This window comes from Hibiscus syriacus, unplaced genomic scaffold, assembly GCF_006381635.1.
Source record: "Hibiscus syriacus cultivar Baekdansim isolate YM2019G1 unplaced genomic scaffold, ASM638163v2 tig00110317_pilon, whole genome shotgun sequence".
Taxonomy (NCBI): domain Eukaryota; kingdom Viridiplantae; phylum Streptophyta; class Magnoliopsida; order Malvales; family Malvaceae; genus Hibiscus; species Hibiscus syriacus.
The window spans coordinates 12,613-37,265 of NW_024062676.1; the positions used below are offsets into that span (position 1 = coordinate 12,613).

The following is a 24,653-nucleotide window of genomic DNA, read 5'->3' on the forward strand; positions in this document are numbered from 1 at the left end:
AGCACTTATTCATCGAGGTGTGCATAATTTGTGCATATGTAAGTTGAAACTTGTATAATAATAATTTTCTAATACATCGTAATAGTGCTTTCCAATGTTAATAACCATTTCTATTATTATTTTTAGATATAATAATCATTTTTTATGAAATTAAGTATAATATTTTTCGATATTCAAATTTTCAAACAAAACATTTCAAAAACCTTAAATATGAGAAAGTACTGCAACCTAAAAATAACAGATTTTTTATGCCTAATTTTATGGATTTTAAAGGATTTTTAAGAAAATCTTAATCAATTACTTGTCTCTAAGAATGATCGTAAAAGACATTGAAAAATTACGATTTTCGACTATGATTAAAAGTAGATGCAAAACTTTTAATTTTGATGAAAATAATGAAAAAACAATTAACTTCATGTCAACACCAAATTATTATTTAATTATTAAAAATTATGGATCAATATTATAATTATTAAAGTTAAAGTTAAAATCAATTATATATTTCAATTGATATAAAATTTAACGATAAAATAAATATAAAATATAAAATTGAATGGAACTTAATATAAGTTATCCATAATAAAATCAGAATTAAAATATGGGTAAACTACGCCAATGTTCTCTGATGTTTGAGTAAGTTTTCGTTTTCACCACTAATGTTTCAAAAAGTTACAAATAGGTCACTAACGTTATCGTTTGTGACAAAATGGTCACTGGCCGTTAACAGTCGTTAAGAGGCATGACGAAAAATACAGATGGACCATTATCTGCTGAGGTGGATCGTTGACTGCCATTTTGATCGGCTCTTCTTCTTCTTCAACCCATTCCCCATCTTTTTCTTCACTTTTCTTCTTCTTTCTTTCTCTTTACTTTTCTTCTCTTTCTTTCTCTTCACTTTTCTTCATTGTTCATTTAATACCAAAATTTTTGTTCAACATGTTAAAGGTTAATCATGTGATCAGAACTAGCTAAAATCTATTGTGGATTCACCAATGAATGAAATGAGTATTTGGGATACTTTCCCTGCAGTTGTATTCTCTGGCCCCCTTGATTGAAAACTCCAGGATTCCAAGTAAAGCATATATCTCATTTGCTTTTGGATGAGATTTATCAGCAACAAGAAACTCGTGTACATGTCCATTTAGTTGTATCCAACTACAACCGGGGACTTTCTTTAGTCCTTTCTCTTTAATAAGTCTCCTCATTTTAGCAAATTTGTCCCACTTCCCTGCGGCTCCATACATGTTCTGTAACACCCCCAACCCGTATCCCAACCCGTATACGAGTCAGAGATATTACATTGACTTTTAAAACACAACTCATTACAAATAATAGTAAAATACTTGAACTTATATTACGAAAAAAATACAATAATATATACATATGGTAATATAAGTTTACCAAAATATTCAGAGCATACACAACTTAACTATTTAATTACATGCCAACATCCATTTTCATAACAAAATGACCTATTGATTAAGTTGCTTCTGATCTGATAGTTGCAGGAGTAATGTTGTCCAGCTGCTTAACCTCGATCGTCTACTTTATCGGATCCTATGTGTGAAACACTCACACGCTAAGTCATCGACTTAGTGAGGCAATAATATAATAATAATATCAATAAATATAAAGTAATTGCCAAAATGAGAGGGGTTGCAGTAATAAGATGTATGTAAACAATGCAATAACTAAAACCATGTTTCTTACAAATATACTTATCAAATTCACATTCATAAGTTCGCCTTAGTAAGTTCATTAGCCCATGGTACCATACAGAGAACCTAAGGTATGTGAGTATTGTGAGGTTGTGCACTATGCTGTCACCACAGCTCGTATAATTGCACATAAGTGCCACTTAGAATTGCACCGGAGTGCCGCGTAGAATTGCACCATAGTGCCATATAATAATGTCCATAAGGACCACATATTATTCCTTAAGAATCATATACATATGCCAAGGATCAAGTATGTGTCTCACCAGACCTCACACATGTTCCAAAGAATGCATATATGTCCCGAAGGACCACATATCATTCCTTAAGAATCATATACATATACCAAGGATCAAGTAGGTGTCTCACCATACCTCACACATGTTCCAAAGAATACATATATGTCCCGAAGGACCACATAGACCCTCTACCCTTGGCATGCCAACTATACCTATAGTTCTCATTTACATAACATGGGCTTTCACAATTTATCTAATTCATATCACGTAGACATATTATTTCCATACCTTTATCATATAACTCATATAACTTTTTCTTTCATATTCATGTCCCATAATGCATATGGTATGGATTTGTAGATGCTTAATTTGTCTGGGAAGTTAAGAAACCAGAAAAAACTAGAGGGAACGGTTTGTAGAGAGTGGGGGGTATTGTGAGTTATCAAAAAAAACTGTAAATGGAGGAAATGGTCAGTTTTGAGGGGGTTTTTTAACCACTAAAAACTATCAATCGAGGGAAGGATAGAAAAAAGGGCATCATAGAAAAGAAAGGGGGGGGAAAAGGAAGAAAAGATATAAAAAAAAAGAGCTCCTTCGTTTCTCTGGACAGAAAGTAGATAGCAGAACGAAAAAACAGTGTAAGAAAAATTTGATTTTCCGAAAAGCAATAGAAACAAGTTTTGTTTTATGTTATTCTCCCAACTGAAGGAAAGTTCACAAAGAGCAGTGTCATATTCTCAAGCCAAAAACAACACCAAATACAGAATACAATCCAACAACGAAAGCAACACATAGCATCAAAAGGGTATTCGTTTTCAATTTCCATTTTTCATTGCTTTTATAATGTTCTTGTGTGTGTCTATGTTTCAAATCAGAACCAAAACAGAAATATAAAAAGGAATAATAGTATGTTTACCTTAGATGTTTACCTTAGAAATTGGGGCCATTTCCAGTGCCAGGGTTACATCCTTAGGGCAGAAGCTTGTTAACTTAGCATCTTTGAGGCGATTTAGGAGATTTCGTTTGAAGGAATGATCTAAAAAATATGTATTATGAAAATGTTAGAAACGAAATTTGTTCATTGAAATGAATGCTATAATGAAATTTTTTACCTTACTTCTTCGTCGATATACTTACTTCCGTTGTTGGGACTTTGAGCGATGGAGGTTTGTGATGGCTGTTTTGCTTCGGTTAGGGTTTCGTTTAGGATGTCATAGAATATAGGTGGTCGGTTTAGCCATTTTCAGTTGTACTAAGTGGTGGCCGGTGGGGACTAAGGCTTTTGGGAGTCTCGGCTGTGGGAGAAGAAGGAAGCTATAGTGAGGGTTTATGCTCGGTTTAGGGGATGAGAAGTTAGTTGAAGAGAGATGAGGGTCGGGTATGGTGGTTCAAGGAGAAGAGCGACGCTGTTGTTGGTTAGAGGTTGGTCTGGGTTTCGTCGGACCACGGAGGTCGAGGTTTTAGGTGAGCAGGGAAACGGTTCCATTAGGTTTCTGTCGAGAGAAGATGGAGAAGAATGGAGCATTACGGCGTTGTAGGGGTTGGGCTTAACAGAAAGAAGGTTTAATTTTTAGGTTAAATCTTAGGTTTTAATTAACAGGGATAAAGCGACGTCGTTTAGGTGTTTAGAGTACCCATTTCACGTGTGGGTTATCCACAAAGTGAGCCATTCAACTTTCAAGGTCATGCATTCTGATCCTGAAGTCGAATCTTTTATGTTTTAATTCTGTCTTTTTTATTTCATGAACATTTGAATTTAGTCCTGGACACTAGTATATTTATTTTCCATTTACTTATACATTTGGCTCATAATTCTCTTCATGTTATATCTTAGTGCTTGAATATAATCTTTTCTGTTTTTTTTAAACTTAGTTATCAATTGTTACATTCATTTAAATTTAATCACCACATTTATGTAAATATACATTTTTTTAAAAAAAAAAATTTGGTTTAACATATTAAGTTTTTGTTTTTACATTTGAGTCATATTTATACGTTATATGTTAATAAGCATTGTTTATATTTTAATTTTAAATATTTTTTTTATTTTTATTTTATGATATTTTTAATTTAGTTTAATTAATTTTTGGCATGACATATTTTTTTGCATAATTTGTATGATAACCTCATTTGCATAACTCGACATATTACATAATTAGATTAAGGGTAATACCCTTTTAATTTAAAATTATTGTAAGTGGACAGTCATAACTGATTTGAGGTCCGCTTTTAATGATTTTAAAATAAAAGTGTATCCCGAAAGTGAAACAAAAAAAAATGATTTGTCACCTAAAATTTGGGAATGAGAGAAAAAGAAATGTTCGTTTATTTAAATATATCGAGAAAAGGTTGTTATATCTTTAAGATCTGGTCTCGATATTTGTAAATAATCGAACATTCTTTATCTTTCTAAAACGACTCGGTAATTTTAATTTAATTTATTTGAGTGCTTTTGAATGTTTTAAATTTACATTTTTATTTTATGGGATCAAAAATCAAATTGAATTCGAATTTGTAAAGTTCAATGCAAGGACGTTAATTAATCGATTAGGTACCGATTTAAGGCGTTGTGGGGGTGCTAATCCTTCCCCACACGTAACCGACTCCCGAACTCGGATTTTGGTAACGCATACCTCAATTTGTTGTTTTAATTAAAATTAATTTTTATTTAAAATGACAAAGCATTTTTGGGTGCCCAATCACACCCTAATCAAAGATTGGTGGCGACTCTTTGAACCGTATTTTTTGATCATAAAGGAAATCCAAAAATTTTCGAAACGAGAGGTCTTTTAAATCGCATTTGTTTTTTTTAATTAAAAAGAGATAATTAAGAATTAATGTGGTTTTCAAAATCTCACCTTTAAGGAAAAATCGTTTCGACAGCTTGGCGACTCCGCTGGGGACCTTTTTTTTAGAGAGTCAAGCCGATAGTCGATTAATTAATTGTCTTTGCAATTGAAAATTACAAATTCATTTTAATTTGATTTTTGATCCCTTGTTTGGTTTTTAATAAGTTTTGTTTGCATTTTGATTTCTTTAATTTAATTTGATTGACAATTAAATAGTTGTACTGATCTGTTTGCTAATGATTTCAGAATAATTGTGTGTTTTGGGAATTGATTTTGAGTGTTTTTATTGTTTGTTTTTTCGCTTTTCCTCACACACTGCACAGCTGCATTGTCATAACATGAGCTAAAACCCCGCTCCGTCCTATTTAAGTAGGAGTGAGAGACTATGCCCTCGTGTGGTTTTCACCTCCGCATGGGATAGTGGATCGCTCCTGGAGCTCACGCCTTATGGTCCTCGTGATGGTAATCACCTCCGCATGGACATAAGGAGGTGTGTTCCCTTGAAATTGAACTCGATCCCCTAAAGCCTGTGAGGGGCCAGGATTGAGGGTTCGGCAGCCCAAGGGGGCACCGACAAGGACAATTCGAGAACCTCTTACTTTAGAACCTAACCCAGCATATAGTGAACGTAGAGCCTGAACTTAGGTCGAACCAAACCCGAATCTTAAGAATCCCGTGAGGAGGGTACACAAGGAAAAGCTTTTTTGAGTCATTTATTTTCATTTTTTGAATAAATGCTTGCGAACTAGATATCATGCGGTTAGGTTTATTTTTCGAACAAGCATGCGAACTAGATATCATGCGGTTAGGTTTATTTTCTGAATAAGCATGCGAATTAGATATCATGAGGTTAGGATTTCTTTTTGTGGATAACAAAGCATGGGGGTAGATATCATATTGGGTAGGATCTGATAAAGCATGATGGGGTAGTCAACATATGTGGGTAGGATTTTTGAACAAATTATTATCCTGAATTAATTGCTTCATGTTTACTAACCGATCTTTTGTTGTTTTTGCCTGGTTTCTTTTCTGTTTTGCATTGCATTGTCCATTACATGGTGTTGATTTGGGATCGATGTCCATATAGAAGGCCAGTAATATGGAACGAACGGCTCAGAAAGATGTTGAAGATAATGCAGATGTTTTGAGGTGGTCGGAACAGTCCCAACTGACCAATGGGGACAGCGTAATGCCTGGATATGTGTCAGAGTTATTTGGTTACACTCACATCAACGTGCGTCAGAATGCTCTAAGTGAGCTAAAGGAGATATGGGGAAGATGGACAGTAGCCGATAAGGAGATGTTTTATCAGTTGTACGGCGATATTCCTTATCTTCTGGATGTTTCTATTGACCGAAATCTGTTTAGAGCATTGGCACAGTTATGGAACCCGGCTTATAGCTGTTTCACATTTGGTAGAGTGGATCTAACACCAACAATAGAGGAGTATCAAGCTTTGGTCCGTTGTTCGAGGTCACAGATGGATAGAGTATATACCAAGCTGCCAGTCACTCCTTCGTTTAAGAAGAAATTACTATTGATGACCGGAATGAGTGAAGATTGGGTAATCAGAAACATTAAGAAGAAGAGACAGTGAGTGCATCTCTTGGGCTGCTCTGAAAGAAGTAATTGCTCATCATCCTGATAAGAGAAAGAAGCTTGACTTGTTTGCTTTAGGGATTTATGGGCTCGTTATTTTTCCAAAAGTGTTAGGATATGTAGACGTATCAGTTGTTGACCTGTTTGAAAGATTAGACAAGCGCGTGGATCCTGTTCCAGCTATTCTAGCTGAGACGTTCCGGTCTTTGAGTTCTTGTAGGCGCGAGGGAGAAGGACGCTTTATAGGATGTGCGCCTTTGCTGCTAGTGTGGATTTTGAGTCATTTCAAACATGTTGAAAGGGCACCAGGACGAGTATTTTTAGACGGTTTCTCACCTTTGAAGGATTTTCTTTCTAAAGAGTGGCCTGGGGGTTTTACCGAAGAAAAATGGATGGTTATCTTCAAGGATATCAGAGATGGTGATATTTTGTGGTGAGCTTCGTGGAATACCTCTTCGGATATACTTTACCGATGTGGAGAGCGAGATTGGGTTCCTTTGCCAGGTATATGGGGTTCTGTTGGATATGCACCGCTACTAGTTTCCAGACAGTATGGGTCAAGGTAGTTCATTCCAGCCACATGGGACTTGGTAGGGTCGGATTTTGCATTCAAAGGAGATCAGTATAAGGGTAAAGTTAAAGGGGTTGCTGAGGCCTGGAAGTAAACTCGTCGCGTGAATTTATTTACCTCGAGTTGTCTCAAGAGTACGAGCAGTGGAGAAGCGGTCAAGTAAATGACAATATCCCGATGGTGAATCCTGAAAATATTCAGCCGGTGGAGGAACAGTTGAGAGTGGTGCCATCTCCATTAGAGTTAGTCAAGCGTGATTTCGAAGTAGAACGGAGACAATGGAGAATGACTGTGCAGAAGCTAGAAGATGAAGTGTATCAAAAAGGATTGGAGATTGACATTCAGAAGAGTAGAGCAGATCGAATTAAAAAAATAGAGAAGCAACTTCGACTAGACTTTGACGATCTTCGGTCAACTTATCAGCGAATGGTAAAAGCTCAAGTAGGTTCTAGCTTGAGTAAGTATGTCGAATTGAGGCAAGAGGTGGCGAGCCTCAAAAGAGTAGCCGGAGAGAGTCAAGAAGAGCTCAAGCAAAGCAGGCACCAAGTTAAGATTTTATCGAAAGAAAATGATTCTTTAGAGCAGCGGTTACAAGAGAGTCAAGCCCAGAATGAGAAGTTGAAGGGGAAAATTTCAAGTTTAGAGACTGCATTACGACGATACCGAAGCGGGGAAGGTAGCTCGAGCCGTGGGGAGGTTGAAAGTTTGAAGAGACAAGTGAGCGAGCTTGAAGCCATGGTTCAAGAGTTTCAGAGGCAAGGAAGTGAGTTATCGATAGTTCCCTATGAGGGAGATATACAATGGCGTTTTCGATGGGAGCGAGCTCAGGCGAGAGTTAAGCAAAGAGAGGAATTTATTGCTTGTTACCTAGAACACGCGCGAGGAATAGCTCAATATTTGGTCATTCTATCTGAGGAAGCTGCTGATGTAACTGAAGAACTGGATCCAGAGGCTGAAGAAAATCAGAAGATTGTAGAGTTACTAGCACACGTACAAGAAATAGGAGAGATGGTGCAAATTTATTTGTGATATGTTTCAACTTTGTAATTGAACGTCGTTCTAATATAAAGAGTTGTTCTAAGGAGTCGTTCCAGGATCAACACCCTGCATTTTGCATATGCATTTTTAATGCATTTAATTTTTGCATCGCATTCTATTCATTCATAATCATATATTTTATATTCATTAATAAATATCAGCGATAACAAAATGACTCTGTGACAGAGTAATACTGGAAAATCTCAAGCATATCTACAGAACCAGGAAGAAAGTTATGGAAGACAAACTTGCCCAAATTGAGAAGGCTCAGTCGGAGTTACAAGATAATATCAAGAAAATGCAAGAAGATATGATGAATGCCCAAAAGCAGATGTTTGCCAAGTTTGCGAGTATGTTGGATGGAAGAAATCCAGAACATGGGAAAAGCCCTATGCCAGAAGGTGTAACTGAAGACCCACTTCATCATTCAGGGTTAACCCCAGAACAATCTCAGAATGTTCAAGTGACCCCTGTTCATGTCGGGAAGGTGCACATTAATCCAGTCGGTGCTTCTGTTAACGTACAGCCTGGATCTAGTTCGTATCAGGAAGAACATCAATATCATCAAGTTCCGGACCTTGATGAAGAAGCCAAGAAGGACCAAAACAATCTGTTGGAAGAGAAATGGAAGCAGTTAGAAAGAGAGGTCAGAGCCATGAAGGAAGATACCAGTGTCTATGGATTCGACGCAAAGGAGTTAAGTCTAGTTCCTGATCTGGTCTTGCCTCCAAAGTTTAAAGTTCCTGACTTTAAAAAGTTTGATGGTACCAGGTGCCCCTCTGCACATATCACAATGTTTTGTAGAAAGATGACCGTATACATAGGGGACGATCAATTGTTGATACATTGCTTTCAGGAAAGCTTAACTGGCTCGGCAATCCGATGGTATAACCAGCTGAGTAGAGCTAATATTAAATCGTGGAAAGACTTGGCTAAGTCCTTTCTTGAGCAATACAAACATGTGAAGGATGTTAGGCCCAACAGGATGATGTTGCAAGGAATGGAAAAGAAGTCTAACGAGAGTTTTAGACAATATGCTCAAAGATGGAGAGATGTAGCAGTGCAAGTCCACCCGCCATTGGAAGAGGAAGAAACAAATATGCTTTTTGTCAACACCTTAAAGGCTCCTTTTTTCTCGCATCTTATTGGTAATCCTTATCGAAGTTTTGCTGATGTAGTTACGGCGGGAGAAATGATTGAAATGGCTGTTAAGAGTGGGAAGCTCGAGGGAGGAGAGTCTAGTAAGAGGCCACCAATGAGGAAAAAGGAAAACGAAGTCAGTAATGTGAGGCAGTACGATTCTAATAACATCACTGTTTCCCGTCCTCAAGGAGCAGGGTCGTCAACACAAAATGATAATAGACAAGGGGCAAGGGACCAGAGGAGAGTGAGGCCTCAATTTGATCCAATTCCGATGACTTATAAGAAATTTTTTCTGATTTTGTATGATCGGCATGTGATTTCGCCATATCACGTGACACCAATGCAACCTCCTTTTCCCAAATGGTATGATGCTAGTGCTCAGTGTGAGTACCATGCAGGGAACCTCGTACATTCCATTGAGAATTGTACTGCTTTTAAGAAGGTTGTCCAAGCTTTGAGAACGAGGAATGTCATCAACTTTGGTGACAGTGAGCAGCCGAATATAGCTCAGAATCCGTTGCCAAGCCATGTAGGGGCAGGAGTTAAAGCGATTACTGAAGATAAGGGAAAGAGGATTGTAAGGAATGTTAGTGAGGTGGTATCACCTATGAGTTGGGTGTGGTGCCAGATGGTCAAGGTAGGATTGTTGAAGCCCAGTTTGACAGGTGAACAGTTTAACAGTGGAGAGGCATGTCTGTATCATAACAGTGAAGGACACAATATTCAACAATATCCTGACTTCCTATCTTTGGTACAAGACATGATGGACAGTAAAGAAATTGAGTTCTTTAGAGAGATTGTTGAAGAAGAGGAAGCGGAAGTTTACGCTTCAGAAGGATCGTCTAAAGGGGTATACAATGCCAGTTATCCCCTAATTATTACTCCCAAAAATCGAGTTGCTGAGAAGGTAGCCCCGAAAGTGGTTATTACACCTCCATCTCCATTCCCATATCGGGATAATAAACAAGTGCCTTGGAGATATGATTGCCAGATGGGAGATGTAACAAAAGAGAATGAGGAAATAGATGAGGTAGGACGCTTTACTAGAAGCGGTAGGTGTTATTCTCTTAATCCACCTAAAGAGTCTGAGAAGAAGGTTGCAGTTGATAAGGGGAAAAAGGTTGATGTGCAGATAGAAGAAGATAAGCCTGTTATCAATGAACCAGTAACCGAGAGTGAAGCGGTAGAATTTTTGAAGTTTCTGAAACACAGTGAATACAGTGTTGTGGAACAGTTACACAAGTTGCCTGCCCGTATTTCTGTTTTATCATTACTTTTGAGTTCAGAGGCCCATAGGAATGCTCTGTTAAAGGTTTTGAACCAGACTTTTGTTCCGAAAGAGTTTCCCATTGAAAAGTTGGATCGGTTAGTTTCTAATGTACAAGCTGATAATTTTTTATCTTTTTCTGAGGATGAAATCCCTTCTGGGATGATGGGTAGTCAGAAGGCTTTGCACATTACAGTTAAATGTAAAGGGCATGTGTTGTCCCGGGTCTTGGTTGATAATGGTTCAGCTTTGAATGTGATGCCTTTAGTGACTCTAAAGAAGCTTCCATTAGATAGTACACTTATGAGAACCTGTCAAAGTGTGGTTCGAGCTTTCGATGGGACTAAAAGATAAGTATTGGGCAAGATTGATGTTCCTCTGAATATTGGTCCAGCAACTTATGAAGTAGAATTTCTCGTAATGGACATTATGCCTACGTACAATTGTTTGTTAGGAAGGCCTTGGATTCATCAGGCCGGTGCAGTTCCGTCCACATTACACCAGAGACTGAAATTTGTGATTGATAGAAGGTTGGTATGTATTCATGCTGAAGAGGACATTATTGCTTCTGTTTCTACTACTGCTCCGTATATTGAAGTTGATGAGCAAGCCGTCGAGTGTTCTTTCAGATCGTTAGAGTTTGTCAATGCTACGTTTGTGGCCGAAGGCAAGAAGATACCAAAGCCTCGATTGTCAAACTGTACCAAGATGGGGCTTAAATTGACTCTTGGAAGAGGAGCAAAAGTTGGAAAGGGTTTAGGCCGACAGTTGCAAGGACCGGTGAATCCCATATGCCCTATTACTAAAAAAGATCGATTTGGTTTGGGATATCAGCCAACTTCGAGGGATAAGATGAGGGGAATTAAGAAGGGCCAAGAAATCAGAAAGGCCAGATTGGCTGGTGAAGACCTTAGCTGGGAACCCATGACCTTCCCGCCGTTGAGTAGCATTTTCATGTCTGGGGGGCATATGTTTCAAGGGAATTCAAGGAATACTGAGATGATGGTTGAGAATGCCTTGGGAGATTTAAGCATTAATGTTATAACTGATGATGAATCCGAGGAAATGAGAGCTATGGGCATTTATCCTGCACCACCGGGCTTCGTGTTGAACAATTGGACCGCGGAAGAATTGCCTGTAGTTTACAAATCTGTTACAGAGTAATGCACTGGAACTTTCTCCCTGTTGTTCATACCCTGGGGCAATAGGTGATTTTATGTAAAGGGTTAAGCTGTTTGTTTTTTCTTGCTTTCAATAAAGGATGCATTCTGTTAGTTCCAAATGGCAAACATTCTCCCATCCATTTCATTCATTCATTCTTTGTTGTATATATGTATGTATTTATTTCTTTTTATTTATTTATATGGGAAAAGATCCTCCCATATGTATATATGTATATATATCTTCTCTTTCATTATTTTTTCAGGAGCTCAAATATCAATAATATGAATGCCAATGACTCTGACCCGGAGATTGATTTCGAGAAGCCTATATGTCAAGGGGAAATCGAAGATTGTGATGATGATGAGGGATGTGAATTACCTTCTGAATTGCTGAAAATGGTGGATAATGAAGATAAACAGATTCTACCTCATAAAGAGCCTACTGAGATTTTGAATTTGGGGACAGATGAGGATAAGAGAGAAATAAAGATTGGTACCACTCTGTCAGTTGGAGGTCGACATGATTTGATAGAATTGCTTCAAGAATACAAAGATGTGTTTGCTTGGTCATACGAAGATATGCCGGGTTTAGATACAGAGTTGGTTGTTCACAAACTACCAATAAAACCTGAATGTAAACCGGTACAACAAAAACTGAGAAGAATGAGACCCTGAGATGTTGCTCAAGATTAAAGAGGAAGTGAAAAAACAATTTGATGCCGGGTTTCTTAAAGTGGCCAAATATCCTGAATGGGTAGCTAATATTGTCCCAGTACCGAAGAAGGATGGGAAAGTTTGAATGTGTGTTGACTACAGGGATCTCAACCGAGCTAGTCCAAAAGATAATTTTCCTTTGCCACATATAGACACTCTAGTGGATAATACTGCTGGAAATTCTTTGTTCTCTTTTATGGATGGTTTATCTGGCTATAATCAAATTAAGATGAACCCTGAAGATATGGAAAAAACGACATTTGTTACCATGTGGGGAACGTTTTGCTATAAAGTAATGCCGTTTGGACTGAAGAATGCAGGGGCAACATATCAAAGGGCCATGGTGACGTTATTTCACGACATGATGCATAAAGAGATAGAAGTTTATGTCGATGATATGATAGTCAAAGCCAAGACAGAGGAAGAACATATTGGGAATTTGAGAAAACTTTTTAAAAGACTAAGAAGATGCCAGCTAAAACTCAACCCAAATAAATGTACTTTTGGGGTGACATCTGGGAAGCTGTTGGGATTTGTAGTGAGCCGAAAAGGAATTGAAATAGACCCAGATAAAGTAAAGGCTATTCAAAACTTGCCACCCCCACGAACACAAAAAGAAGTCAGAGGATTTTTGGGGAGATTAAATTATATAGCTCGGTTTATTTCACAGCTGACAGAAAAGTGTGATCCCATATTTCGCCTTCTTCGCAAGAATAACTCAGGAGAATGGAGTGAAGACTGTCAAAGAGCTTTTGAAGCAGTGAAAAGATATTTGTCGAGCACTCCAATCTTAGCACCACCCATCTCAGGCAAACCCTTGATTCTTTATTTGTCAGTTTATGAAAATTCAATGGGGTGTGTGCTGGGGCAACGTGACCAAACTGAGAAGAAAGAAAGGGCTATTTATTATCTCAGCAAGAAGTTCACTGAATGTGAGACAAGATACTCACCCGTTGAAAAGTTGTGTTGCGCTTTAGTATGGGCTACCCGAAGGCTTAGGCAATATATGTTGTATCATATTACTTGGCTTATATCCAAGCTTGATCCCTTGAAATATCTAATGGGTGTGCCTACATTATCTGGAAGATTAGCTCGTTGGCAGATCTTATTGTCCGAATTTGACATCCAGTATGTAAACCAGACGGCAATTAAAGGAAGTGCTATAGCAGAATTCATTGCAAGCAGGGCTTCGGAAGAATATGAGTCGTTGAGCTTTGATTTCTCAGATGAAGATTTAATGGCTATTTCGGTAGAAGAAGCAGTGGCATCCACTAGCAAATATTGGAAGTTGAACTTCGATGGTGCTTCAAATGCCATGGGACATGGAATTGGGGCAATTTTGGTCTCACCAGATGGAGAGCATTATCCTTTCACCAGTCGGCTTAATTTTGATTGTACTAACAATATGGCCGAGTATGAAGCTTGTGTTCTGGGTATTAGAGCTGCTGTTGAACGCAAAGTAAAAATGCTCAAGGTGTATGGAGATTCAACTTTGGTAATCTACCAACTCAGGGGAGAATGGGAGACAAAAGATCCTAAGCTTGTAGAATACCGTAAGTTGGTTATGGAACTTGTTGAAGAATTTGAAGAAATAACTTTCAATTACCTCCCCAGAGAAGAGAATCAGATGGCAGATGCCTTAGCCACACTGGCAGCAGCGTTTAAGATGAACGAGCATTCAAATATGATGCCCATTGAAATGAAAGCTTATGAGTATCCAGCCCATTGTTTTAATATCGAAGAGGAAGAAGATGGAAACCCTTGGTATTATGATATCTTGCAATATATAAGGTATCAGAGTTATCCAGAACAGGCCACTGAGAATGATAAGAGAACCATTAGAAGAATGGCATCAAGGTATGTGCTTGATGGTGAGACTCTATACAAGAAAAGTCTGGATCAGATCTTGTTAAGATGTGTGGACGCGAAAGAAGCCAAATTGATTCTTGAAGAAGTACATGAGGGAATATGTGGTACCCATGCTAATGGGCATGCTATGGCTAGGCAGATTATGAGATTTGGGTATTATTGGCCAACTATGGAAACAGACTGTATCAATTATGCCCGAAAATGTCACAAATGTCAGATTTATGGAGATAGGATACATACTCCTCCTCATCCGTTGCACGTAATGACAGCGCCATGGCCATTCTCAATGTGGGGCATGGATGTTATTGGACAAATTTCGCCCAAAGCTTCAAATGGTCATCGCTTCATTCTGGTAGCCATAGATTATTTCACCAAGTGGGTAGAAGCGGCTTCTTACGTAAATGTTACTCAGTCTACAATATGCAAATTTTTGAAGAATGAGATCATTTGTAGATATGGTTTGCCCGAGAGGATTATCTCCGATAATGCGTTGAATTTAAATAATAAGATGATGGACTCGGTCTGTAAACAGTTCAAAATAAAGCATCATAATTCCACCACTTATCGCCCAAAGATGAATGGGGCAGTAGAGGCGGCCAATAAGAACATCAAAAGGCTCATAGAGAAAATGACTGAGACCTATAAGGATTGGCATGAGAAGTTACCCTTTGCTCTGTTTGCTTATCGAACTTCAGTACGGACGTCAACTGGGGTAACTCCGTTTTCTTTGGTTTATGGGATGGAAGCTGTCTTACCTATTGAGGTGGAAATTCCCTCACTTCGGATTTTGTCAGAGGTAAAGCTTGATGAGGCATAATGGGTCCAAGCTAGGTATGACCAGTTGAATTTGATTGAAGAAAAGAAATTGAAAGCTATTTGTCATGGTCAGATGTACCAAAAACGTATGATACGGGCACATGGTAAGAAAGTTCGCCTTCGAGAATTCCATGAGGGAGATTTGGTGCTTAAAAGGATTTTGCCTATTCAGAAGGATTTCAGAGGAAAATGGATACCCAATTGGGAAGGACCTTATGTTGTCAAGAAGGCCTTTTCCGGGGGAGCTTTAGTCCTAACTGAAATGGACGGATCAGAATTACCATATCCAGTGAATTCCGACGCTGTTAAGAGATATTTTGCTTGAAGAAGAAATAAAAGAGAAAAAATGAAAAAATGAGAAAAAAGAAAAATGAAAAATGATGGAAAAAACAAAAAGAAAGAAAAAGAAGAAAAAATGGAAAAGGGAAGAAAACGTATGTAAAAAAAATAAAAAAATAAAAGGAGGGTTCAGAATGAAAACCCGAAAAGGGCGTCATGGAACCAAATAAGGTCTCAAGTTGAAAACCCGCAAAGGGCGACTTGAGTTGAATTTGAAATTCAGAATTCGCGCATGGTGGAGGTTCTGAATTAATTTTGGAAGTGGAAAGAGCTCCTAATATGGATAGTAACAATGACAGTTGGTGATCAAGGATGAGACTAAAGATTAATGAGTCTCGATGAAAACAACCAGAAGAGAAATTGAATGCATATGAGATTCAATACTGGTTTAGGGCATCCAATGATAGAGATTTGGGGAGTTTAGAAGTAGCTTCATACTCTTAAGCACCACAATTTTGGAAATCCTTCTGACAGAAGCTACATTCGAGATATTCTAACGGCGTGCCAGTTCAAAAGCATTTGCATTATTGATATTTGAAGATGCCTACTCTTTTGTTCTTTTGCTGTTTCCAGTTAAAAGTTTGCCATTTAGTTGCCTAAAATTCTCTGTATTTATACAAATAAAGAGATGTCTTTTCTTGATAATTTCCCTTTTGCAAACATCTTATTTTGAAAGGTTAAAACATATGGCTTAACTTGAAGTACATGAGATCATTTTGTATTATTGTGCAAAAGGTTTTGGAAAATGCAGGTATTCTGAAGTTGACAATGGTTTAAACATTTGAGCTTGTGTGGTTACGGGAAAATGAAATCTTGAAGTTCGTAGAAAATTTCAGCCATTAAAAGATGACCCTAAGAGATTGTTGTTTGTCGAGAAGTTGGTCAGGGATACTGGCGGGTTTCAAGAAAGAAATAAGTAAAGGTACTGTTAAGCCGAGAGACATGGAATTGAGATTGTTAACTGGGGTGAACTGGTCAAACGTTCTGTGCCCAAGATGAAGCCGAGTTCCATCAAGATCAAAAGGAGATAGAGTTCCTTCAAAGAAAAAAACGCATTGAATTGCATAATTGCATACATTTTAGGCATGAGTAGGGTCATGGCGTTCATAATCGCATGATGGCTTAAATATCTACAGGTTTCCCAGGGATAGTTGAAGATTGAAGATATGAAAGCATCGAGATGAAGATGGTCTTGAGATTTTGACAAAAATGATGTTTATACGAAAATTGAGTCAAAGCAGATTCAAATATCCAATAGCTCCAGACAAGTTTTCACGATGGAGATGGATTTTCAAAAAATTTCTCAACTTCTAAATTTTTTAGTATAATATTTTTCAAATATACATTCATGATGAATAATGTTTGATTTTCAGGTTTGATCTTTGAAGCAAATCATCTATAAGCCTTCACGAAAGAGTAGTGAAGCAAATTAGTTCGTTGAAGATTGAGTCCTATACTCTCTGAAGGAATAGAGAGCGGACAAGTTCGTTGAAGATTGAGTCCTATACTCTCTGAAGGAATAGGGAGCGGACAAGTTCATTGAAGATTGAGTCCTATACTCTCTGAAGGAATAGAGAGCGGACCCGTTTTGTTGAAGATTGTTCGAGTTCTGTACTCTCTGATAGAATAGAGAGCGGACCCGTTCGTTGAAGTTTGTTTGAGTCCTGCTCTCAGAAGGAATAGGGAGCGGACATGTTTATTGAAGATCGAGTCTTATACTCCCTGAACGAATAGGGAGCAGACACGTTTGTTGAAGATTGTTCGAGTTATGTACTCTCTGATAGAATAGAGAGCGAACCCGTTCGTTGAAGTTTGTTTGAGTCCTGCTCTCTGAAGGAATAGGGAGCGGACATGTTTATTGAAGATCGAGTCTTATACTCCCTGAACGAATAGGGAGCAGACACGTTTGTTGAAGATTGTTTGAGTCTTATACTCCCTGAATGAATAGGGAGAAGACACGTTTGCCAAGGATTGTTCAAGTCTTATACTTCCTGAAGGAATAGGGAGCAGGCTCGTCATTTGAAGATTTTTTCAAGTCTTATTTATCCTGACGTAACAGTGAGTGGTTTATTTTTTGAAGTTCTCATGACCAGACAAATTCGATCATCTTTTGATATTTGCTCTATTCTCGTTACACGACAATGAACAAAGAGGGGCAGCTGTAGATGCTTAATTTGTCTGGGAAGTTAAGAAACCAGAAAAAACTAGAGGGAACGGTTTGTAGAGAGTGGGGGGTATTGTGAGTTATCAAAAAAACTGTAAATGGAGGAAATGGTCAGTTTTGAGGGGGGTTTTTAACCACTAAAAACTATCAATCGAGGGAAGGATAGAAAAAAGGGCATCATAGAAAAGAAAGGGGGGGAAAAAGGAAGAAAAGATATAAAAAAAAGAGCTCCTTCATTTCTCTGGACAGAAAGTAGATAGCAGAACGAAAAAACAGTGTAAGAAAAATTTGATTTTCCGAAAAGCAATAGAAACAAGTTTTGTTTTATGTTATTCTCCCAACTGAAGGAAAGTTCACAAAGAGCAGTGTCATATTCTCAAGCCAAAAACAACACCAAATACAAAATACAATCCAACAACGAAAGCAACACATAGCATCAAAAGGGTATTCGTTTTCAATTTCCATTTTTCATTGCTTTTATAATGTTCTTGTGTGTGTCTATGTTTCAAATCAGAACCAAAACAGAAATATAAAGGAATAATAGTATGTTTACCTTAGATGTTTACCTTAGAAATTGGGGCCATTTCCAGTGTCAGGGTTACATCCTTAGGGCAGAAGCTTGTTAACTTAGCATCTTTGAGGCGATTTAGGAGATTTCGTTTGAAGGAATGATCTAAAAAATATGTATTATGAAAATGTTAGAAACGAAATTTGTTCATTGAAATGAAGGCTATAATGAAATTTTTTACCTTACTTCTTCGTCGATATACTTACTTCCGTTGTTGGGACTTTGAGCGATGGAGGTTTGTGATGGCCGTTTTGCTTCGGTTAGGGTTTCGTTTAGGATGTCATAGAATATAGGTGGTCGGTTTAGCCATTTTCAGTTGTACTAAGTGGTGGCCGGTGGGGACTAAGGCTTTTGGGAGTCTCGGCTGTGGGAGAAGAAGGAAGCTATAGTGAGGGAGAAGTTAGTTGAAGAGAGATGAGGGTCGGGTATGGTGGTTCAAGGAGAAGAGCGACGCTGTTGTTGGTTAGAGGTTGGTCTGGGTTTCGTCGGACCACGGAGGTCGAGGTTTTAGGTGAGCAGGGAAACGGTTCCATTAGGTTTCAGTCGAGAGAAGATGGAGAAGAAGGGAGCATTGCGGCGTTGTAGGGGTTGGGCTTAACAGAAAGAAGGTTTAATTTTTAGGTTAAATCTTAGGTTTTAATTAACAGGGATAAAGCGACGTCGTTTAGGTGTTTAGAGTACCCATTTCACGTGTGGGTTATCCACAAAGTGAGCCATTCAACTTTCAAGGTCATGCATTCTGATCCTGAAGTCGAATCTTTTATGTTTTAATTCTGTCTTTTTATTTCATGAACATTTGAATTTAGTCCTGGACACTAGTATATTTATTTTCCATTTACTTATACATTTGGCTCATAATTCTCTTCATGTTATATCTTAGTGCTTGAATATAATCTTTTCTGTTTTTTTTTAAACTTAGTTATCAATTGTTACATTCATTTAAATTTAATCACCACATTTATGTAAATATACATTTTTTTTAAAAAAAATTTGGTTTAACATATTAAGTTTTTGTTTTTACATTTGAGTCATATTTATACGTTATATGTTAATAAGCATTGTTTATATTTTAATTTTAAATATTTTTTTTTATTTATTTTTATTTTATGATATTTTTAATTTAGTTTAATTAATTTTTGGCATGACATATTTTTTTTGCATAATTTGTATGATAACCTCATTTGCATAACTCGACATATTACATAATTAGATTAAGGGTAATACCCTTTTAATTTAAAATTATTGTAAGTGGGCAGTCATAACTGATTTGAGGTCCACTTTTAATGATTTTAAAATAAAAGTGTATCCCGAAAGTGAAACAAAAAAAAATGATTTGTCACCTAAAATTTGGGAACGAGAGAAAAAGAAATGTTCGTTTATTTAAATATATCGAGAAAAGGTTGTTATATCTTTAACATCTGGTCTCGATATTTGTAAATAATCGAACATTCTTTATCTTTCTAAAACGACTCGGTAATTTTAATTTAATTTATTTGAGTGCTTTTGAATGTTTTAAATTTACATTTTTATTTTATGGGATCAAAAATCAAATTGAATTCGAATTTGTAAAGTTCAATGCAAGGACGTTAATTAATCGATTAGGTACCGATTTAGGGCGTTGTGGGGGTGCTAATCCTTCCCCACACGTAACCGACTCCCGAACTCGGATTTTGGTAACGCAGACCTCAATTTGTTGTTTTAATTAAAATTAATTTTTATTTAAAATGACAAAGCATTTTTTGGGTGCCCAATCACACCCTAATCAAATATTGGTGGCGACTCTTTGAACCGTATTTTTTGATCATAAAGGAAATCCAAAAATTTTCGAAACGAGAGGTCTTTTAAATCGCATTTGTTTTTTTTAATTAAAAAGAGATAATTAAGAATTAATGTGGTTTTCAAAATCTCACCTTTAAGGAAAAATCGTTTCGACAGGATTCATGTCATATATCATCATATGAACTTCGATCATGTATCAAAATATTGAATCTAGACTTATCACGAGTCTATAACTGAATAAAATACATATTCATGCTATGCATATGCACTCACCTAGATTTCTTTGTCTTTCCCTCGATTGATCCTACTTGTTGATGGTTCCGGAACTCGATTCGGCTCAATATCTACATAAGCAAAATTTTCAAGATGATTATCAGATGCCTAAGTCTTGAAATTAACCTCTAATAGCCTACCAATTTAAGGGATTAATAGTTTAGTCTCTCTTATTTCTTTTCTCTTTTTTTTATGGGGGAATCGGTTCCCCCTTGGGGGTATCGATTCCCCTCTATAGTTCTAGAAATTCATATTCGTTTGAGGGGGTATCGATTCCCCTTGAATGGGTATCGATTATCCTAGCCCAGAAATCCTATTTTGAGCTCGAAATTCACTTCATTTCAGCTTAAACCTTCATATTTTACTTCCTTTAATATTCCTAACTTCCATACACATATTTAAACTCATTCCTATTCCATAATCACTTCTTTAAACCCAAAATTCCATCATTTACATGGCATTCAAAAATCACACTAAATTTTCAAGGTGTTCTAATTCCAATTCTAACACTTCATATCCCTTAATTAACTTGATGACAAGTTAAATCTCACTTCCAATTCTTATTATGAACTCTAATCTAAGATTTCACTTTTCTACTTCCTTTCTTTAATTCTTCATATACTTCTCCTCTTGAGGTTTTAAAACAATTTAAACTTCCTTTAAGCTTAACCATTGCCTAATGGTCATGAATCAACCATAAATTCATCAAGAAATTCACTAACAAGAAAATCTTACCTTAGCTTGGGTCCCACGTATGAAGAAGAAGAAAGAAGAAGAGGACTCTGGAAGCTTGTTTTAATTTCCTACTCTTCCACGTGGTTAATATAAAACTAACCCCAATAATTATTTTGCTATGAAAAAGACCATTTTGTCCTTCTAATCTTCATTCTTTATAATTCAATCCTACACAAAATAATTCAAATAAGTCATTGAACTCTTCCATCATTCTACTTAAATCACCAAATGCTGAAACTTTACAAATTAATCACTAACCTGGCATGGAGGATGTTACAAATCTCCCTCCCTTAAGAAAGTTCGTCCTCGAATTTTCAATAAGAAAAGAGATGGGGATACTAATTCCTCATATCCTCCTCACGCTCCCATGTTGCTTCCTCTACTTTGTGATTCTTCCATAAAACTTTAACCAATGGGATAGTCTTGTTCCTCAATTGCTTAACCTCATGAGCTAAAATTTGAATCGGTTCTTCCTCATAAGTCAAATTCGGTTGTACCTCGATCTCTTCTAGGTTTACGATATGGGAGGGATCCGATTGATATCTCTGAAGCATTGAGACATGGAATACATTGTGCATCTTTTCCATTTCTGGTGGTAAAGTCAATTAGTATGCTACGGGTCCCACTCTTTTTACAATCTCATGTGGTCCAATAAACCGGGGACTTAACTTTCGTTTCCGACCAAACCTCAGTACATTCTTCCATGGAGATACCTTTAAAAACACTTTATCCCCAACTTCAAATTCAATCTCCTTTTTTTTAAGATCATAATAGGACTTTTGCCGATCAGAGGCCACTTTGAGGTTATGTTGAATTTCTCAAACTTTCTGTTCTACATCTTGAATTAAATCCGGACCAAGAACACTTCGATCTTTGAGTTCATACCAATTTAATGGAGTACGACATTTTCTTCCATATAATGCTTCATATGGGGCCATCTTTATACTATACTGATAACTATTGTTGTAAGCGAACTCTACCAGCGGTAAATACTTTTCCCATGATCCTTTGAATTCCATTACGCATGCTCTCAACATATCTTCCAATATCTGAATAGTTCTCTCTGATTACCCATCAGTCTGAGGATGAAAAGCCGTACTAAAGTTTAAACGAGTCCTTAACGCTCCATGCAAAGATTTCCAGAATCTAGAAGTGAATCGAGGGTCTAGACCAGAGACTATGGAAACATGCACTCCATGCAATCTAATAACTTCTCTAATATACAGCTCTGCATACTTTTCCATAGAGAAATCCATTATAACTGGAAGGAAATACGCTGACTCAGTTAATCGATTAACAATTACCCAGATTGATTCTCTTTTGTTCGGAGTCATGGGTAACCCCGAAACAAAATCCATCGTAACATTTTCCCATTTCCATTGAGGAATGAAAAGCGGTTACTATAATCCTGACGGAACTTGATGCTCAGCTTTGACTTGTTGACATATCAAACACTTAGGCACAAATTCGGTGATGCTTCGTTTCATCCCTGACCACCAAAATCGATCCTTCAAATCCATATACATCTTGGTTCCACCCGGGTGCATCGTTAACAGACTGCAATGAGCCTCAGTTAATATTTATTTCTTCAAGTCGTCATTGTCAGGTATTACAATTCTTCCTTTACAATATAGATTTCCATCTGACTTAATCTCAAAGTCTTTAATCTCTTTGTTCTTTACTTGCTCAATTATTTTCAAACACATTTCATCTTTACTTTGCAATTCTTCTATTCGTTCCAACCATGTTGGTTTAAGGGTTAACTCTGCACAAAGACCACCGTCTCCCGTTAAAGATAATCTTGCATCCATAGCTCGTAAAGCTGCAAACGTCTTTCTACTCAAAGCATCTGCTACCACGTTAGCCTTTTCGGGATGATAGTCAATTATCACATCATAATCTTTTAAGAACTCTACCCATCTAGGTTGCCTCAAATTCAACTCTTTTTAAGTCATCAGGTACTTCTGGCTCTTATGATCCGTATATAAGTAACAACGCTCCCCATAAAGATAATGACGCCAAATCCTGAGAGCGAATACTACAGCAGCCATTTCTAAATCATGAGTGGGGTCATTCTTTTCATGTGGTTTCAACTGTCTTGATGCATACGCTACCACCTTCCCTTCTTGCATTAATACACACCCCAACCCGTTATGGGATGCGTCACTGTATACTACAAAATTCTTGCCAGATTTCGGTTGAACCAATATCAGAGTTTCCGTCAGAATTCTCTTTAAAGCTTCAAAACTTTCTTGACATTCAGAAGTCCAAACAAACGGTACATTCTTTCTCATCATCTTTGTTAAAGGCAGTACTATCATCGAAAAATTCTTAACGAATCATTGATAATAACCGGCAAGTCCAAGGAAACTCTGAACTTCAGATACATTCTTTGGAACTTCCCAGTCCATTATAGCTTTAACCTTCTGAGGGTCTACTCTAATCCCAACTGCCGAGATCACATGCCCCAATAAAATTACTTCGTTTAGCCAAAATTCACATTTGGACAATTTCGCATAGAGATTTTTATCCCTGAGAATTTGCAAAACTAGCCTCAGATGTGCGCTGTGCTCTTTAATGGACTTCGAGTAAACCAGTATGTCATCAATAAAGACAACAACAAACTGGTCCAAATAGGGCTGAAAAATCCTGTTCATGAGATCCATGAAAGCAGCTGGTGCATTCGTTACTCCGAATGGCATTACGATGAATTCGTAACGACTATATCTCGTTATGAAAGCCGTCTTCGGAATATCTTTCTCCTGAATCTTCAATTGATGATAACCCGAACGTAGATCGATCTTCGAAAATACCGAAGCTCCTTTTAGTTGATCAAACAAGTCATCAATGCGCGGAAGGGGATACTTGTTCTTGATGGTCACCTTATTAAGCTATCGATAATCAATACAGAGACGCATTGATCCATCATTCTTCTTAACAAATAACACCGGAGCTCCCCAAGGTGACACACTTGGTCGAATAAATCCTTTTCCTAACAACTCTTGCAATTGATTCTTTAACTCTTGTAATTCTTTCGGAGCCATCCGATAAGGTGCCATTGCAATTGGAGCGGTTCTTGGCATTACTTCAATTTGAAATTCTACCTCTCTATCTGGAGGTAATCCTGGCAACTCAGCCGGGAAAACTTCAAGGAATTCTTGAACTATTGGAATCTCCTCTAGCCCTTTCTCTATAGCTCTTAAATCTATCACATTTGCAAGAAATCCTTGACATCCCTGTAGCAATAGCTTCTTAGCTGACATTACTGATATTACATTTGCTAAGGGGTTAAACTTTTCACTGCTCACACTTATCTTTGTTCCTCCTGGACTTTTCAGGGTTACCTTTTTCAATATGCAATTAACATCTCCATAGTAACGGAACAACCAATCCATTCCCAGAATCACTTCAAACTCGTCAAAGGGTAATTCCATCAGATTAGAAGGGAATTCAATTCCCTTAACCTTTATGGGACACCCCTTACAGACTTTATTCACCCGAGCACTATAGCCTAACGGAGTTGTTACTATAATCTCATTACTCGTAGCTTCTAAGGGAATCCTCAATTCCTTTACTAACTTACTTGTAATATAAGAATAATTAGAACCCGGATCAATCAGTACCAATACTAATTTATCATACAACTGAAAAGTACCTGCTATAATATCAGGGTCATCACGGTCTTCACTTGTCTTTAGATTGTACACCCGTACGATTGATCGAACTTCAGGTTGAGCAGAGAATTCAGACGGGTTCCTTCCTCTGCCTCTTCCTCGTCCTCTTTGTGAGGAAGAACCAATTCTTTCAGATGG

The 24,653-nt window shown here is 37.4% G+C and overlaps 1 pseudogene; it reads right to left on the minus strand.

The window, feature by feature from the left end:
• Positions 1-964: 964 nt before the first annotated feature.
• The window catches only part of LOC120116985, a 28,138-nt pseudogene continuing 4,449 nt past the window's right edge, over positions 965-24,653 (minus strand).